General features: G+C 42.8%; 1 long non-coding RNA gene across 1 annotated transcript in view; it reads left to right on the top strand.

The window, feature by feature from the left end:
- The window catches only part of LOC105545225, a 30,328-nt gene extending 13,408 nt beyond the window's left edge, over positions 1 to 16,920 (top strand). The window contains exons 2-3 of the long non-coding RNA XR_001006889.1: positions 14,450 to 14,808; positions 15,035 to 16,920. This is a non-coding gene — a long non-coding RNA (uncharacterized LOC105545225). The remainder of the gene's footprint in view (positions 1 to 14,449; positions 14,809 to 15,034) is intronic.
- The last annotated feature ends 2,672 nt before the right edge of the window (positions 16,921 to 19,592 follow it).

Below are 19,592 nucleotides of genomic sequence, written 5' to 3'. Positions count from 1 at the left end.
CTTTCTTTCTTCTTCTTCTTCTTCTTCTTCTTCTTCTTCTTCTTCTTCTTCTTCTTCTTCTTCTTCTTCTTCTTCTTCTTCTTCTTCTTCTTTTACAAAATTATTGTTTAGGTATCATGTTGTTCATCTTTGAGTAGGGACACTTCTATCTCGGATGGCTATTTGTTCTGAATACTAGTTTCTGTAGCATTTTGCTCTACTCTTTATCAGTTTAGCAATTGTTTGGATTCTCCATGTCCATCTTGATCTGGAGGTCTGGATGATCAGTGTTAATGTTCTGGCTTAGCTGCTGGGATCTCTGAGGAGGGTACAAATGAAGGGAGGGTGGTATGAGAAGCTGCAGCAGGAAACTGGTCTTTTCAATAACTAAATCTTTTTATTCCTCAGCAATAAATTTTTTGTTTTTTTGTAACAGTGTCTAAGCAAGAAAGAAAAACAATTTGAGCATTTCGTTTTAAGTTTCATTTTAAGTTCAGGGATATATGCGCAGGTTTGTTATGTAGATAAACTTGTGCCATGGCGGTTTGTTGTACAGATTATTTCAGCACCCAGGTATTAAGCTTCGTATCCTTTAGCTATTTTTCCTGATCCTCTCCCTCCTCCCACCCTCCACCCTCCAATAAGCCCCAGTGTATGTTGTTCCCCTCTGTGTCCATACGTTCTCATCATTTAGCTCCTACTTATAAGTGAGAACATATGGTACTTGGTTTTCTGTTCCTGTGTTAGTTTGCTAAGGATAATGGCCTCCAGCCCCATCCATGTTGCTGCAAAGGACATGACCTTGTTATTTTTATGGCTGCATAGTATTCTATGGTGTATATGTACCACATTTTCTTTATGTTTTTTAGGTTGATTCTTTGTCTTTGCTATTGTGAATAGTGCTGCAATGAACAGATGTGTGCCTGTGTCTTTATGATAGAACTATTTCTGTTCTTTTGGGCATATGGGTCAAACGATAATTCTGTTTTTAGGTTTTTGAGGAATTACCACACTCTTTTCCATAATGGTTGAACTAACTTACACTCCCACCAACAGTGTAACAGTGTTCCTTTCTCTCCACAACCTTACCAGCATCTGTTGTTTCTTGACTTTTTAATAATCACTATTCTGACTGGCATGAGCTGGTCTCTCACTGTGGTCTTGACTTGCATTTCTCTAATCAGAGATGTTGAGCTTTTTTTCTTGTGCGGATTGGCTGCACGTATGTGATCTTTTGAGAAATCTCTGTTCATGTCCTTTGCCCACTTTTAAATGGGGTTATAATTATTATTTTTATCAATTTGAGTATTTTAAACAGAGGCATCTAATGCTATTATTGGTTATATGAGTGGGAAATGAGCTGAGAAGGCCAACAGGGGATAGTGTGGAAACCCGGAGAGGAGCAGCAATGGGAAATCCCCACGCCCCAGGCTGGAGTGGGAGGGAGGAGACAGTGTTACTGGTGCCAATGTCTGGCATCAGCTGGATGCTTAAGCACTTTTTATGTGGCAGCTAGAACCATGGAGAAAATTGTCTCTATTGAGATGCTGCCTGAGGCTCAGAAGAAGGGGAAAAAAATACCTGATTTTTTTCCTTCTCTTGGAAGAAATCTCCCAGAAGTGCCTCCCGTTGACCAAATCCTGACGGATACAGGGGCTGGAAAAATGTAGCCCGGAGTTGTCAGCCCTCTGTCTTAAGACAAGAGCAGAGGAAGAGTGAGGAATGGATCTGAGGTCAAGACTGGCAAAGGTTTTGCCTCCCATAGAGATTCCGCAGCTGTATAGAGTCTTTTGCAAGGTTATTTCCCAAACCATATTATCCACCCTGCCCCTCTCCCTACATGCACATATACACACATTTAGTGTAAGATCTACTTTTTAATATTATGTCTTAAGTGCTATGAACTCTTATCCATTTATTTTGTAATAGTCATCTTTTTGGATTTTCAGAGTCCCAAGCACTTTCAGTTTTTTAGTTGATTCCTTTTGATCACAAGCAGGACTGATTTTCCTTTCTTTGTGGTTTCTATAGCCAATCCTGTGAGCCTTCCTGCTCCCGGGAACTCTTAAGTTATCACAGTCTCAGAAGAATTCTGTGTTTGGTGTCCCAGCAATCTCTGAATTCTAGAACAACCTGTTCAGTGCCCTTAGGGTCAAGGAGGCATGTGCCCCCCAATCTGATAGTCATTTGAGTTAAATACTTCCAGTGTCACCTCTTTTATGGGAAGAACTCTTTTGCCTTGCTTCTAACCCAGGAGTTCTGCTCCCAGTAAAACAGCTCATTCTTCTCCCAAGAATACCCAATTCTGTAGCAGTTATGGGGTTTATACCGGTAATTTCCTCTGCTCATACCCATTCCTAGTATGTCATCTCATATAATTTCTATCATGGTTCTGCAAATATATGTCACATAGACAACCACTATTTCTTACATCCTACTCAGGGCTGACATCATTAATTGATTAGGTTGATTTATTTAGTTCATTATTTAATTAATTGATTTCATTGATTAAATAACTATGATTAAATGATTATGCTCATTTTCTGATGAAAACGACCTTAGAACACTTCCTAAAATTATGCTGGAAGTCACTCCCAGTAGCATGTGAAAAGAACATGTATTTGACATACTGGATTTGGTAGCAAGGTCTAAACTTCAGTTCAAGTTTTTAGCAGACAATGGTTTGTTATGAGGCAATGAACATGAGGAGTACCTTCAAGTTCACTGAGACATTGACTGATTTTGCTTTGAAATTTTTTCCCTTTAGAAGAAATCTTACCAGGTATCGGTGATGCTGATAACAAGAAACAAAGAGAAAGAAGCAAATAAAGAGAAAGTGAGACTGAGTTCCATTATATGCTGTTTTACATTGGGTTCCTTGGAAACAGACCCTGAGATGAAGAGCTGCATGCAGACTGTTTACTGGGAGATACTCCTGAGAGGCGTCTATACAGAAGTGGGGAAGACAGCATTGGATAGAGGGGGAGGCTGATCTGCGAAGCGTTTCCAACTGAAGGCCGCGCTGATTCTCCACAGACCTCTGCAGGGGAATTTCTGGGGTGGGGCTGAAGGGTCTTGAGAATTGTCCCAAACTGAAGCAAAGGTTAAGCCTTTATGCCCCTACATCAGCAGCATTGGTTTGGGGTGTCCCCTGGTCGAGGGGAGAGCAGTCTTGGACGGGGCAGTGCCAGTTCCCAGTGGGATATTTTATCGCAAACTTTGCAGGGTGTTCTTTTATTTATTTATTTTTTCTTTTTCCTGTCACAGATGCTATGATGGATCTTTGGCCCATGTCACAGTGCTAGGGTTGTACCTGCATAGTACTACTTTTTTAATCTAATAATTTGTCTTTTGTTTTGGAAGGCATGATCTAAGTCAGCTTGGTCCCTACAGACTCTTTGTTAATATAAGGGATTCCTAAATCTAAACTCTTCATTAATATAAGGGATTCCTAAATCTTCATAGGGCTTTTCTTCTTTTGAGCTCATTTGTCTTACCGAGATACTACAAAGCACTTGTCATTTTTTACAAATCAAGTCCAATTAGCATAATGTCATTGATATTGTGGACCAATATGGTGTTTAGTGAAATGTCCAAGTCCCTTTGGACTGTCTTATGACAGAGGCTGCGAGGGCAGTTAGCAGAGAGTTAACTCTGTTAATGAAGCCCTGTGGAAAGACCATAATAGTGTATTGTTAACCATCCCATATTGAATGTGAACTGCTTTCTGATTCTTCTTTTGGATGGAAATGGAAGCAAAAAGTTAGCCAACGACATAGTTATGGCTATGATGATGAAATTTGTCTTAGTCTGTTTTGTGCTAGACAAAATACCACAGATTAGGTAATTTATAAAGAATTGAAATTGATTTCTCACGGTTCTTGAGGCTCAGAAGTCCAAAGTCAAGGTGCTGTTGGGTTCAGTTTTCTGATAAAGGTTGTTCTCTACTTCCAAGATGGTGCCTTCTTGCTACATCCTCTGGAGGGAAGGAATGCTGTGTCCTCACAAGGCAGACAGGCAAACCGGCCAAACACTGTGTGAAGCCTCTTTTATGAGTACCCTGATCCCATTCCTGAAGGAGGAGCCCTCGTGGCCTAATTACCACTTAAAGTCTCCGCCTCTTAATATGATCACATTGGCAATATCTGAATTTTGGAGGAGACACATTCAAACCATTTGTTCTAGTAAAGATACCACATTGGCATAGCAGCTGCAATTGAGACTTCTCTTTGATTAAGGTTGTGACAGTTTTGGTGCTAAAGCAGGCCCATGCTGGCCTGTAAGAGCCAACTGTTCAATTTTCAGGAGCCTTGTGAGCTGGTTGTTAAGCCTATGGTGGGACCATATACTCTGGAAATCGGCGAATACTATATAGCAATCGTCCCTTGACCCCTGGAGAGCCTGTTGTTAAATATTTACCAGCATGTCATTGGTGGTAGTCCACTATCATTTATCATGTATCATGATTCTGCTCCATGTACATTTTCCCTTTGCTGATTTTGCTTTGTTTTGCTGCAATAAATCACAGCTGTGAGTATGACTGTATTCTGAGTCTTGTGGGTCCTCCTAGTGAAAAATCAATAGAGTTTTTGTAGGGACTAGAGTAGTGAATAAAATGAGGCTATTATGGCCATCACCAGTTTTGCATTCTTCAAAATTTAATGATGGCACTAAATTTTGCCATTTCCCCTGGGATATGGTATTGTCTTTATTTATTGCCTTGGATAGGGGTCAGTGGGAATATTTCAGTGGCTTCCTTTGGCTTTCCACGCTTCAACAGCTTTTGCACCACAGATCAAGAACTTGATGTAAGAGTTCTGCCATTTATCATGTATACCCATTTCAATTACACATTTGGGTACAGGGAAATGATCACTGGATGGATCCATGAACCCATTGGACCCATTGGGAGATTGGAGCTGGGTCATTATTAGCCTTCACCTCACCCTATTATAATGGGAAGCACAATGGAGCTTTGTGTCCCTGGATATCACAGTCCATTCAGACCCTGGGTCCAATAATTCTTGTAAGTTTTGAGGACAGTACAGGGAAATGATCACTGGCTGGATTAATGGACCCAGTGTAGCCTTAGTGAACTGGACGTGGGTCATGACTGGTCCCCATATTTCTCTATTCAAATGGAGGTGCAAAATGGTGCTTTGGATCCCTGGGAATCAAAGTCAGCTTACACTTAGATCCTTGTAAGTTTTGGGTGTTCCCATTTTTCCACTGGACAATTATCTAAGGAAATGGCTGTTGATCTCTTTGGGGAAGAACTTGGATAATTACTGCTAAATACACTTCTGTGGTATTGCACGGTTTTTTTGTCATGGGGACGTGGCTTCTCCTTCAGTCATTCTTGAACTGAGAACTGGCTCAAGTTTGGATGCTTGTTAAACAATCATGACTTCTTATCCAGGCAGATGTTTGCAGGCTCTTGATCCTCTGTTCTTGACTTTTTTTAGTTGGATAATTTGTGCAACACTTTTGATTGTCATGAATGTATTTCTTACCCCTTTTGTAAGACTGCCCTTGGGGCCCTTCTCTGGCACATTTCTGGCTGGTTGGGGGCTCCCTAGACTTACCTGGTATATCCTCTTTAGCATACCCACTTCTCTGACCTTTAAATGCCCCTTTCAGACCATTTGCCATATCAGTTTTGGTATTTCTAATTCAATGGGCCAAATAGATGGATGGGCCATGATATGTTTCAAGCTTTTGAGAGCCATCCTTGCAGTGTATTATACTTTCTCTGGAGTATTTGCCCAGACTTGAGTATCGTGGGAGAATGTTCCCACACTGATTAATTCTCCTTGGTCTAACTTTGTGTCCTACAGCCCCACCTCTCAGGATCCATTCCCATGCATGCTTTCGCAACTTCTGCTAGCACATATTAGCCAGAGCTTATAGCTTCTTTGTTGTATAGTCCCTGGCCTCTTAGCAAGCCCAGTACGTCTCTGGTTACGGTGTGCTGAAGTTTAACCTTGCTGTTTTTCTGTTGCTTAAAGGAGCTGCAGGGGTGGGGGTGGGGGGCAAACATTATTTTTTAAGGCATGACATCAATCAGGGTCCAATCAGGAGACAAAAATCACACCAGTAATTTGAACAGAGAAAATTTAACCTAAGAAGTATTAAGTAGTAAAATATATGTAACTACAAAAAGGCATAAAAGAGGGGTCTAAGGAAGATAAAAATTGTACACGTGGAAAACAGCTACCACTGCCAGAGCTGAGGGAGAGACCAGGAACTTAGAAAAGATATCTTCTCCATCTTCCTCCGTTGAGGCTGAGGTCCAAACTCCCTTGGAGAGGGTGTGGTTGCCATGGGAACATACAGTGTGTTGGTGAAGAAGAAAGTTAGTAGAAGGCACAGATGGAGCTGGTCTGCAGAAAACAGCCCACTGGGTGGTGGAGAAAATTGCTGGAGGGTGCAGGGAGGCTGGAATTGGTCCACAAGAGCTGGTAAGGCGAGCATTACTAGGCCTCTGCATGCTGATCTGCTGGCAGCGAGGACAAAGAAAAATGGCCCTATGGAACCAGTGAGAGAATCTCCTTCCTCTGGCTGTGACCTTGCAGTGTCACCCCAGTGCCCTTTGTTAATAAAGATATTATACCATGGGAAAAGAAAGGAATGATTACAAGCTCTAGCTCTAGGATCACAAAGCAGAGCAAAGGAGGATGGATTGGAGCTGAGAGGAACAAATTGATGACTGGCACAAATTGTGAAAATTTGGAAAATGTGGCACCAAAGTCTGCTTGTACCTCTTTGCCATGCCCCCCATCAAGAGGTAGAGTCTATCTCTTTACCTTGTTGAACCTGGGCCGATCATGTAACTTGCTTTGACTGACAGAGGAGACTGGGAAATGATATTGTGATACTTACAAACCGAAGCCTCAAAAAGCCATGCAACTTTTATTGTCTTCTTCATGGACCCCAGTGGCCATGCTGTGAACTTTGTCATATAGATAGGCCACGTGTAGGAAAACTTAGCGGTCCTGCATTACAGCCCACCAACTCACTGCCAGATGTGTGAGGAGATTTGTGGGGACAGTTCAGTCCTAGTCAGATGACTGACTGACTGCAAGCTTAGGAGAGAATCCCACAACAGCACATAAGGCACAGACAAACCATTTCAGTTCATCCTAGCCACAAATGCTAGCCCACAGAATTGTGCGCAAATAAATGTTTGTTGCTTTAAGCCACTAAGTTCTGGGGATGATTTGTTACATAAAATTTATAAGGCCGGGTAGGGTGGCTCACGCTTGTAATCCCAGCTCTTTGGGAGGCCAAGGTGAGAGGATCACTTGAAGGTGGGAGTTCGAGACCAGCCTGGGTAATATAGACCCCATCTCAACAACAACAAAAACAAATAAGAATAAAAATTAGCCAGGTATGGTGGCACACACCTCCCACAGCTACGCAGGAGGCTGAGGTGGGAGGAGTTTGGGTTACAGTAAGCTGTGACTGTGCCACTGCATTCCAGCCTGGTCAACAGAGCAAGATCCTGTCTCCAATAAAAATAAAAATAAAAATAAAAATTAAATTAAATTAAATTAAATTAAAAAATTATAACTGATAGTGTAGAAAAGAGTTCACATAGCAAGCCTGGCTGTTATTCTTTGAAAGGCTTGCTGATAAGGTTAGCCTTTGACTAGTATTTGTAACTTGGGTTTTGGGAGGGTTCCTGTGATTCCTGGAATGGTTAAGAGTGGCTCACTGTGCCTAAATTGTCTATGCAAACAACATGGTTTATACTAAAACAATGTGGTTCATTTCTGGGAGTCTGGAATATTGGTACTTGCCACGTAGAGACTGCCTACATGATCAGCCCTCAGTTAAAACTTTGGGTGCTGAGTCTCTAGTGAGATTCTCTGATTGGCAACATTTTCCACGTGTTGTCACAACTCATTGCTGACAGAATTCGGTGTGTCCTGTGTGACTCCTCTGGGAGAGAACTCTTGGAAGCTTATGCCTGGCTTCCCTGGGATTTCACTTCATGTGCCTTTTCCCTTTGTTGATTTTGCTGTGTATCCTTTGCTGCGATAAATCATAGCTGTGAGTATGACTCTATTCTGAGACTTGTGAGTCCTTCTAGCGAACAATCAAATTTGGAGTGGTCTTGGGGACTCTACACAATAATATAGACACTTGCTTCAAAGCAAATTGCAGGGCACTATTTCTACCAAAGTGGGATGGGCCTCTTCTGCAGACCCAGAGGCCTCAGGGGAATCTGGGAGCTGAAATTCTCAATGGCGTTACTCAGATATCCCCATTCCAAGTCTCAGGGTCCTAGGGTTTTCCTAATAGAGCTTGATCTCAGCATAGGAAACCTTATAGGATGAGAATTCAGCTTTCTCTGAAGCTCTGCTACCTGTGAGCCGGATCATTCTCTCTGTACATCCGCTGGCTACCTGAGATCAGCATTTCCTTAAATGTTGCCCAGAAGTTGCTCTGGCTTTCATAAGTTTACTTGAACTGTTGAATGACCATCCTAATTGTAATCTCTCTGCAATCAATCAATTGTCCGGAGGAATTCCTTTTATTTTACATATCCCACATTCTTTTCAAGGGCCAGAAATATCTCAAAAGTGATTGCATCCACTTCCACAAGGAAAAATGTGAATAGTGGCAGCACTGCAGTATGCCAGGGCCTACCTCTTCTCGACCTTCCACCAGGATGGCTCTCCATTCTCATGCAGTTGGTGAGCGATCCAGCTCCAAGACCCTCATCACTTACTTCTATTACTACTACAACTTAATTGTACATGTGTAACACATGTAGAGCTTAGTATATGATTCCACATAAAGGAACTCCTTTATTTCTGGAATTGCCTTGAAGGGAGCGTTGGAGTTGCTGTTCTCTCTGTTGTCAAGTGAGGGAATTAAGCCTCAGTGGAGTGATAGCCCAAAGTCAGGATTCTGCTAAGTTGCCGAGTCAAAGTCACCCTAGATTTTTGACTCCATCATTCTTTCCTACCACATTGTGCTGCTTCTCCAAAGAACTGGTGAGGAAATTGCTAGATTCGCATTTGCTTATTCAAATTCTTATGATCACCTTAGTATTGATGTGGGTGGTAGCAATCTACACCAGATACATTTAACCTAAAAGAATCAAGGGCACAGAAGAGGGTGAGGAGCTTGTCAACCTTTAATGTGCAAACAAGTCACCTGGGGATCGGAAATGTTAAAACGTAGATTCTGATTCTGGGAGTCTGTATTTCTGACACGCCCCCCAGTTGGTGCTGATGCTACTGCTCCTTAGCCTCACAGAGTAGCTAGGTTCTTAATAGCAAGGTTCTTGAAGAATCAAAGTAAGAAAAATCTAGGAATATTGATTTTTTATTTTCCAACTTTTCAATGTGGTAAAATGCAAAACATTTTTCTACATTAACTCAATCCATAAACACTCTAAAAAAACACACTAAAAACACGCTTAAAAAGGGGGCAAAAATAAAGCTGCAGAATTTTTCAGATTTTAACCAGCCATAAGATAAAAATATCAATTTCTAAGAGCTTCATTCAGGCATTTGATTGACGAAGCTCATAAACAGTGAGTCAGTTAGGTACCCATGCTATGCTAGAATTCCCTTCCAGTTTTACAAGGACAAGGTAAAAAGACACAGCCAAATTTTGATCAATTCATGGAGACTACACTAAATCATTCTGGGGGATGACAAAGATTCTCTTGTAGACTAAACTCTAATCAACTAGGCCCTGCATCCAACTAGGCCCTGACCTTTGGACTTTCATATTCACTGAATTCCATGCATTGTCCAGTTTTAGCAGGAACCCTGTGAAGTCAATGTAGACAGACTGTCCTACCTGTGATATCTGATCACCCTTGATATCTGATGGGGTTCTTCATCCTCCACCCACCAGCTCCTCAGGTGATGTCTGGCCACCCTGGCCTGCTGTCAGCAAGAATCCTGTTAGGTCAGTTTGGGCAGAGTCCCCCTTACCCCTGAGGTTTCCCCCTTTTATTATTTTTTTTTGAGACAGAGTCTGTTGCCCCAGCTGGAGTGCAGTGGCAGTGTGGCTTCCTCCACCACAACCTCTACCTCCCGGGTTTAAGCGATTCTCCTGCCTCAGCCTTGTGACTCCTCCTTGGAGGTCTGGAGGCATGTGCTTGTAGTGGCACTGCCATGTAGCCATGCCTGGCTAATTTTTGTATTTTTAGTAGAGACGAGGTTTCGCCATGTTGGCCAGGCTGGTCTCGAACTCCTGACCTCAAGTGATCCGCCTACCCTGGCCTCCCAAAGTGCTGCGATTACAAGTGTGAGCCACCACACCCAACCCTGAGGTTTCTTCTTAGCAATTTCCCGTGGACTGCTCCCCAGCCTACCCCTTGACCTCCTTGCTTGTAAATTCCCACTTTTCCTTGTATTCTGAGTTGAGCCCGATTTCTCTTCCCTACTACAAAACCCCACTGGAGTAGCCCCTTTGAATAGTTTGCCTCGCCATTCTTTAACAAGTATCATGAATAACTTCTTCCTTCACAGGGATCGTAGTTGTGTTGGGTGATCCAGGATCCAGCTTCAAATTATAAGAACTTTCTCAGTAGACCTCAGAGAAGTTTCTGGCTGTCTGTGATCAACTTTGGAAATCTCTCAAAATGACACCCGTTCCCAGACCCTCACCTGCTTTTTGGTTTCTGTATTGTCAAGGTCAGCCACAATGCAGCTGACCTGCAACTTGTCGCCTCTCTAACCTTGTCCTTCCTTCTTGCCAGTGGCCAGCTTTCGGCTCCTGCTCCCACCATCTCTAGCTTTTCCTCAGGGACTGGAGTAGGGCACGGCCACACAGAGGGTCATTTCAGGGTTAAAAATTGAGGCAAACGTTACAAAAAACTAAAGTGGTGACGACCTTGGAAATTGGGGTTGGGTTCTTAATCCTGGGACATCTGGTGGCCTTAGCTCAAGCTCCACAAAGCCTCCCTGTGGCTTTTTCTGGAAAAAAAGAAAAAAAGAAAAATCCAGCAGGCAATTAAACTCAATCCCCTCCCCCCTTCTCATGTTCCGTACCAAACCACATTGCCAGCCTGTCATAGAGTTCTTTTCTTGACTGCCTTGTGACCCAAATGACAAAATATTTCCACTCAAAGTTTTGGGCGCTTCACCTCCCTCCTCTTTTTTTTTTTTCCTGTAAATGGAACCCCAAAAGTTTGGGCTAGATATATTTTTTCCCTTTTTTAAAATGGACTTTTTCCTTCCAGAAGCAATGATTCAGGGCCGACAATTCAACTTATTTATTTATTTGTCTACCCATCCATCCCTTTATTTATTTATTTATTTATTTGTTGTATAAGGTAATAGCTTATGGTACTTACCCAGAGCCAGCTGTTTGCAGGATGCCGAGAGCAGGTGGTCTGGGAGGCCTCTGATGAATTGCAAAAGACACTCACCAGCTGCCGACACTGTGTGTAATGAGCAAACCTGCAAAAATCTTTATTTTCAATTGGATTGTACCTTTAAGTAAGCAAGGGAGACAGCCAGTATAACTACAGACCATGACCAACAACCCACATAAACAGTGTGCAAACACAAGTGATTAATGTACCACTATTTCAAAACATCTAAAGCTAATGAGTCAGATTTACTAGGGTGCACAAGAGAGGGGAGAGGGATGTGGAGGAGGAGAGAACAACTTAATGGGCCTTAATAGCCTTTAGTTGAGACCTCAGAATTCTCCTGCCTGTGGTCCACAGTGCCATCTGAGCTAGTAAACAAACACCCTGCTGGCCCGCGAAGGCCATTTTCTTTCTAGCCATTCAGGGAGAGGGGTGTTCCAGTTTCAGGAATAGAATTAGGGGAGCAAGCTGGTGTTCACTGCACCCTCCAGTGATCTCTGATGATATGCGGGGATAATGGGTTACAAAGACAGACATTAATAAGGTAAGATAAGAGGGGGAGGTTTATTAATTTTTCAAGTAAGTTAGGATGCCCCAGGGCATGGTAAAAGTGTAAAGAATCTGGTGAGCGATGAGGGGCTTGCCTGATTAATGCAAGTCAGCTGTCCTCCGAGGGCCATAGCAATAATGATGAGATTATGGAAGAACCTACTGAAGACAAATGAGATGCATGTGGAATAAAAACGAAGTGTCCTAGTTACTCTTTTGGAGTGCATGGTGGATTTTTATTAAGGAAGAACAGAGGTACAAACGACAGCCTGAGGAAGTGGGACTCTGCTTGTTCTGCTCAAGTGCTTTCCGCCTGGGCCTTCCAGGAGTTCCGGGCCTGCCCTGGAGAAGGGCTGAAAAGGCAGTGCATCCAGCAACAAACACCTTCCACGTAGGCAGATCGGAGGGAGCAGGGCTTGGTGCCTCCACCGGGCTCCCATGGCCTGTGGCTTTGCCTCCAAGCACTGCCGTGCACGGCCCTCCCCTTCGTGCTGCTGTTTCCTCCAGGATGTGCTGGGAGCTGGGCTGCCTTGTGGTTCAGACGTCCCCTATCTATTTCTGCTCTGCCACTGCTGACCGATTAATTTGGAGCTGGAGAAAAGAGAACTTGCATTCGTTTTCTTTTCCTTTTCAGAATGCTCAGTAGGTATTATGTCCTGTCTCTGTATGGTCCTCATCTTGCTTGTGTACTTCTCTTCCCTGGCTTGCCATTCAGTCTGTATCTTCCCATGGAGGCAGAGGCAGCGTCCCCACTCTACCCTGGCCTTTGACATCCACGTGCAGACAGTGGCGGCAGGGACCCTTGAACTTCAACATGCAGAGTTATTTGAGGAGCTGGCTAAAAAGGCAGCTTTAGGTCTTAGCTTCCAAAGAGTTCGGGCTAGATACCAGGAATCTGCCTTTTTAGTAAGCACTTCACAGGTGGTTCTGATACTAGTGTGCTCAGTTGATAGTTTGGGAAACACTTTGAAAGGGGATGAGATGGACCATGGGTTGCCTCTGATAGATTATTCTGAACGTCAAAGTGCCTAAAATTTCACTGTGGATGATTCGCCTTTTTACATCAACTCACAAGAGTTCATAGTAAGATGTCAGTCTGCCACCCCCAGCTCCCACCATGCAGTGGGAACCCCTCAAATCATTTTTAGAAATGACTCTCTTAGTGTGAGTCTGTTTATCACACTGGAGCAGACAGCTTAGAGCACGATGGCCAGGCTTCTAGGGAAAGAGTCATGGATCAAGTTGGAAAGGAGGAGGCAAGGGAGCAGAGGACGGCCTGGAAGAGCAAGGACAGTTGGTGGGGAGGCAGGATATTGGCAGTGGGTCCCCTGGGGCCAAAAGCAGAAGTGGGGGAGAGGGAGAGGAGGAGGGGTCCAGGGGACAGTGGTGAAGCCAGTGGTTCTCAACTTTTTTTTTTTTTTTTGGTAGCAAAGCATCTCTTTTCAAATGAAATCTAAGTGGAAATTCCAGTTGATAAAGCCAATTAAATAATGTATTAATATACATTTTATTTCAAATGTGTAACAATTATCTTTATAATGATAAATTATATAGATGAAGCTGTCGGAATGAACACAAAAATTAGAAATTGGTGGCTACAGATAATAATTCAGCCTTAGATCATCTGGAATCAGCAAATTTGCTCAGATAAATGCTGTAAATGACAAGTTTGTTGGCAGTTGGCTTTGCAATTTTAGGAGATTCCCTTAGTCAAAGTGACCTGGACTCTTTGCATGAGGAGCAACAGGGAATTTATATTTTAAGGTTGGATCACTCATGATATTTAGTAAATATTCAAATTCCTCTCATTGAAAGGTCACTGCAGAAAGCAACCAGGACATTGAAACAAGAGTTTAAATAGTCTCTGACTGGTACAACCTAGCTTGCTATTGCACGAATGCAATTACCCTACAGGAAAAGAAAGCCCCAAGCATAGGCAGGAACCCTTGCTGGCACTGGAATAAGCCCTTCACTCATGTGCTGTAAGATGTGCTTTTAAGCAATTTTACTTGAACTGTCAGGCAGAGGCCAGACTTTATCCAAATATCAGTGTAGCCCTACCACATTCCTAGTCAAGGAGACAGTTCTTAGAAACTATAAGAACCTTTATTCCCAGATCTGTACAAAATGATTTACTAATAGGCACAAGTTCACAATGTGCAAAAGGTTGTACGTTTTAAAGACATACAATTTATATTGAATTTATATTAAAAATGGAATGTACTTCCACATGTGTTAAATTTACGTACTTACGTATTTCATGCATTGACATTTAAATATAATGTACATTTAATTTACAATAAAAATGTGTAAGTTTTTTTTCAGGTTGGGGGTTAGAGAATAGGAGATAGGTGTCATACATTTGAAATACATATAAATAACGAAATTAAAACAAAATACGTGTAAAGCCCTTGGATGCTTTCTGAGGAATGCAGGATTTGGAAAATCAGAGTCTTGGGCCAAGACTGCGCCTGAGACAGACCCCATCACTAAGGATAAGGTGGGCAGCAGCGGCTGGACATTGAGGAATGTCTCAGAGTGTCTTTGGTAACACTAGATTTTTCTTTCATCCAGCTACTTGTGCAAGAAGCTACAATGAGAAAAAAATAGCAAGAAATAGATGAGGGAAGGAGGTGCTGTAGAGATAAAAACAAAGAAAGAAAAGGAGAATGAATTGTGCTGAGATAGAGACGCCTGGATGAGGAAGCTGGCCCTAGCACCCATAAAGCTGGAAAGAAAGTGGGGCCTTGGAAACTTCTGGAAGGATATGAGGAAAGAAAAAGGCAAGGAAATGAGATGGAGAGGAGGAAGAGAAATCAGGAAGCACTTTGGAAGCATGTAAATTACAAGGAAATGAGGAACAGCCTTTATTGAAACAGTCTGTGAAGTCTGTGCTACCACTGAGAGCTTCATTTTACTGTCCTGGCAAGGAGGTAGGTGCTCAAAGGACTTTGTCTTGGAAGCCCACTGTGGCTCCCCCGGGCCTGGCACTTTCAGCCCCGTCCTTTTGCTCTCACTGTTCCTCTCTGCCTGCTCCCTGCGGTCTCTTCTGGGCTCTCTCCCACTTAGCCCACCGAGGCCTGGCCATCCGAGTAGAAATAGACTTTCATTTTCCTTAGGTCTGCGCTGTGCGTACTGACTAACCCGCTTCCTGCACAGGTATGGCCCCTCTCCAGTGCCCAGCACCTCATCGCTATGGTAACGGAAGACACGCTGATCATCCGGATTTTGCCTCAGAGACTTGGGCTGTACAAGCTGCTTTCCTGGGGTAGCTTGTCCTTTTGCAGTTAACCGAGATGCCTGGGGAGAAGAGCGTCCCCCAACAGGGTGGCAGGCGATGCTTCCAGATGCGGTCACTTGGCACGTCTGAGCCGAATGTCTCCATAAAAATATGATGTAATTAACAGAGCTGCAGCAGCTGGAACAATTCAGCACCTCACATTGATTTTCCATGTCTCCTATTTACTTTCAGTTTTTAAACTGTCTGCAGTGACAGGAAATCAAAGAATTATAATGGTGTGTGTGAGGGCCCGAAGCTGGGTCGGCATTTCCTTGTGAAATCCTGAGATTAATCAGTTTCCTATCACTCAATCATCCCTTTTCACTTCTAAAGGAAAACTGTCCTCCAAAATGCTACGAAATAGCAGTCTATTTTTGGATATTAAAAAACTAAATTATATTATTTTAAAATTTGAGAGGAGTGTTTAAAAAAAAAGTTGGCCTGAAGCAATATTCACTTGTCTGTTTTCTCCTTCAAGTTTAATAGGAGTTGGCAAAGGCATTTGGGTGCAGTGAGGCACAAGTACTATATTCACCCTTCCCAAGTTTTGTGGGCTTGGAAAAGTTTCTTGGTGGAAACAAAGAGAGGAACTGCGTTCCAAGTTTTTTCAATCACTGAAACAAAGGAAAATAAGTTTCCGCATATGTAGTTATTCATGAACCTTCATCTGAAGCTGGGTTGGTTGGCTTTCTCATAGTTGGTCACTGTATTTCCAGCTCTGTCAGGTGAAACTCAGAATCTTGGGTTAATTTCACTTTGGGATCCTTAAAACGCTGGAGAAAATAGGCAGAAAGCTGCGGCTGCAGTGGGGAAACAGGCCTCTGTCTGAAGTCAGCTTGCTCTAGATCGTGTTTGAAGACTTTCCTCAGATTTAAGTGGTCTTGCTTTTTTTCCAGACTCCCTTGCCTTGGCAGATTCTGTGTCTTGGCCACGCTGTAAGAACTCACTTTTCTTTGTCTTTTTATTGATTCAAGCAATATAACCATTTCAGAAATAATTAGGAAAATAAAGAAGAAAATTGCTCATAATTCTACCGCTCAAACACAATAACTATGATTGTTTTGGAGCAATTACTTTGGGTCATTTTCAAATGCTGAGTATTGATATGATTCTAAGCATAATGTACAAACAACTTTACATGTTGCTTTTGCACTTAATCTATGTCAGAAGCATTTCCCCATGTTATGATTAGCTTCAGTAAATATCTTTTTAATTGCTGCCCAAACAGCTGGAACAATTCAGTCCCTCTTATTGACTTTCCATGTGTCCTATGGAAGTAGAGACACTGTGTTAACTATTTCCGTATTTTGGGACAATAGATCAAATCCATTTTTCACTGTAATTAATCCCATGATAAGTATCTTTGTAAATAAGCCTTTTCTCTATCTAAGATAATTTCTTTAGGATAAATTCCTAGAAATTACAGGGTCAAAGTGGATAAATATTTTATGACTCTTGATATTTCTTGTTGATCTTTAAAGCTATTATGTGACTTTATATTATCACATAAAATGTTTGAGGAATCATGCTTTACGAGGGTATTTTATTGGCTAAATATGCAGTACTGAGAGAGCTTTATGTGTGCAGTTTGATGATGCTGACAGATATCATGGAGATAAACATTTTTTAATTTAAAGATGTTCTCTTTATGTTTAACATACAGAAGTTAATGTTAAACATGATACCTATTTGTTTAACATACAGAAGTGACTTTATTAAAGCCATTTCTTCTAAATGTGCAATAAACTATGATTCTTTGCCTGGTTCTAATGTTCTATGTCATCAAACCTCATAAAACTAATTAGCATCATACCCCCTCAGTTTGCCTGTGAATTTTGAAGATGTGAATTTCTCTTCCACATGAAATAGAATTTGGTGGGCATCCCTTTGCTGGGAATAACTCCTTGAAAAATAGAAAAAATACTGAGCGGAAAGAAAGTACATTTTCTGGGAAAAGAATAAGAACCCAGAGAGATGGAGTGAGAATTGTACCACAGGGTCCCAGCAGCAGATGTTTCGGGTGTTGAAACTCCCACCAGAACAGCTGCAGAAATGTAGAATCACATCTGGGCGTGTGACGTGGCTGCATCATTACCTACAGACAGCAAAACAGCCAGATGCTTCCAATTCATTTTAAGGACCAGGCTTCAGGTCTGAACCTGTGAATGTCTCCACTTCCCGACCAACGACTTATCAATTGCCGAGACAGCTCATGAAAACGTCGCCTCGCGGGCACTTTAAGGACAAATCTCCATTGCAGCAGGTAGAGGCAGAGTGCAGCTGCTGCACACCCGGCCCTGCAGCTCCAGCTCTGCTCTCAGGGTGGGGGTTAAAGCCATCAAAGCCCTTCCACATGACGGTTGCTGCATGGCTTGTCACCGGTGCGTGAGGCTTCTGAGGGCGTATTCTGTTTAATCTCTGCTCTAGTTCTTCAAATTCTCATCTCTCTCTCCCTCTTGTTCTCTTTCCTCTTTTACTGTCTCCTCTCTCACTCTGTGTGTGTGTGTGAGAGAGGATCTCTTCCTCTCTCACACTTTCCTTCTCCCCAGTCTCCCAAATGTAAGCTTCTCCCTAGGACAGTTGAACACATAACTCGGTGATCATTATGGTAGCAAATGGTTCTTAAGACTCGGACAAACACTGTGATTTCTGAGTGCACGGCTATTCTGTCATTTCTCTTGCCTTACGTGGATATAGAAGTCAGTAAAAGTGGCCCCTGATAACGGGGCTCCACCCAGCAGACAGGCAGATCATAGACTTCAGCAGCCTCCTGTCTCTCTGACCGAGTACCAAGAGTGCAGGGCAGCTCACGGGCCCTGGGGGAAGGTCATTCAGTATATAACTCTTAGGCCCAGGAGAAAAGAGTTGTTTAGCCTAACTGACATGGAGAAACCCCGTCTCAACTAAAAATACAGAATTAGCCAGGCGTGATGGTGCATTCCTGTAATCCCAGCTATTGGGAGGCTGAGGCAGGAGAATCGCTTGAAACCAGGAGGCAGAGGTTGCGGTGAGCCGAGATCACGCCATTGCACTCCAGCCTGGGCAACAAGAGCACAACTCCGTCTTAAAAAAAAAAAAAGAGTTGTTCAATGTGAAAGCCTCACAAGAAAAAAGATACTCAAATCTCTAAATCTCAACCCCTACCCTACTGATAGTCAAGAGATAGGTTTCTCTCAGGAGTAGCCTGTGTACCCCTCTTCCTCCCCATGAAGTGAGCAGAAGCTGACCAGAAACATTTGGTGAAAGAAAAGCTATCTTCAACCATCACATGCTTAATTTCCTGCAGGACCCTCACATTTGTTATTAGAAGTATTTTTATTATGCCAAACAACCAAAACCATTCATACAGAGCTTGCAAATGGGGAGGCCAAGGAAGTTGTCTCATCAGCCCCACTGAGGCTTGGATCCATCTCTTCGATTGTCATTCAGAGTCCTATGCAGAACCCTCTCTTGAAGGAAGAATTGTAAAATGTAACGGAATCGTAGAAGATGTTAAGATCCACCAAGGAGTTATTTTTGGGGAGAGAGGATAATTTTACAGAGGAAGAAATGGAAGCTGAAAGAGGTGAAATAACTTGCCCAAAGTTTCAAAGTGGAGTCTGGCCCCAGATCCCAGGTAGTTGAGCACCAAGCTCCATTGTGTGTTCTTTGTCCTGCTGCCTCTTTGTTGGCCAATCCCGCACCAGGGTCAAGTAGGATGCGGTTAACTCTAGAACTCTGGGCTTCTGGTAGTGAACGTTATTAAACTTGAGTGACACGTTGTGTTGAGTAAAAATGATCCTAGAGTTGAAGAGATGGACATGTTATTCATGTCCATCTATGAGAGGTGTCTCCAGTTGAAACACTTCTTATTCAGTAAAATAATAATAATATTAAAGGAGTATTTGTTGAGAGGTGTGGACCAATTGCTGTGGGAGGGACTGTGAAGCACAAGATATATATCCTGCCTTTAAGGTACTTATAATCTGGTGAGATTAGCAGAGATAGGGGAATCATTAAGTAATATTCAAGATGGTGGAAGCAGGGCTATGAAGGTTGTCTGTGCTGTGGAGTCCTAGAGGGGATGAATGTCTTGAAGCTTGGTGGGCAAGGAAACCCTTCAACCAGTGAGGTTTGGGGAACGTGTTCTAGGATGGGGGTCAGGGTCTGAATTTGGAAAGGTGCAAAGGACTCCAAATATAGAGTAAAGGAGAAACAGTCCAGAGACTTGGAATTTGAGAAAAAGGGTGAAAATGAGAAATGATAAAGCATGCTCAGGGAGTGGCCATTTTGTGTAGTGTGCAAAGCAGAAAAGGCTGAAAAGAAGGCTCAGAATTAGATTGCAGTAATCTTGATGACCCTCGGGAGGCTGAGACAAGAGGATCTCTTGAGCCCAGGAGTTCAGGAGTTCAAGGCTATGGTGAGCTGTGATCATGCCAGTGCACTCCAGCCTGGGCA

The sequence above is a fragment of the Mandrillus leucophaeus genome, unplaced genomic scaffold (assembly GCF_000951045.1).
Source record: "Mandrillus leucophaeus isolate KB7577 unplaced genomic scaffold, Mleu.le_1.0 Scaffold322, whole genome shotgun sequence".
NCBI lineage: Eukaryota > Metazoa > Chordata > Mammalia > Primates > Cercopithecidae > Mandrillus > Mandrillus leucophaeus.
The sequence above is the reverse complement of the archived record's forward strand: the minus strand, read 5'-3'. Positions and strand labels throughout refer to the sequence as shown.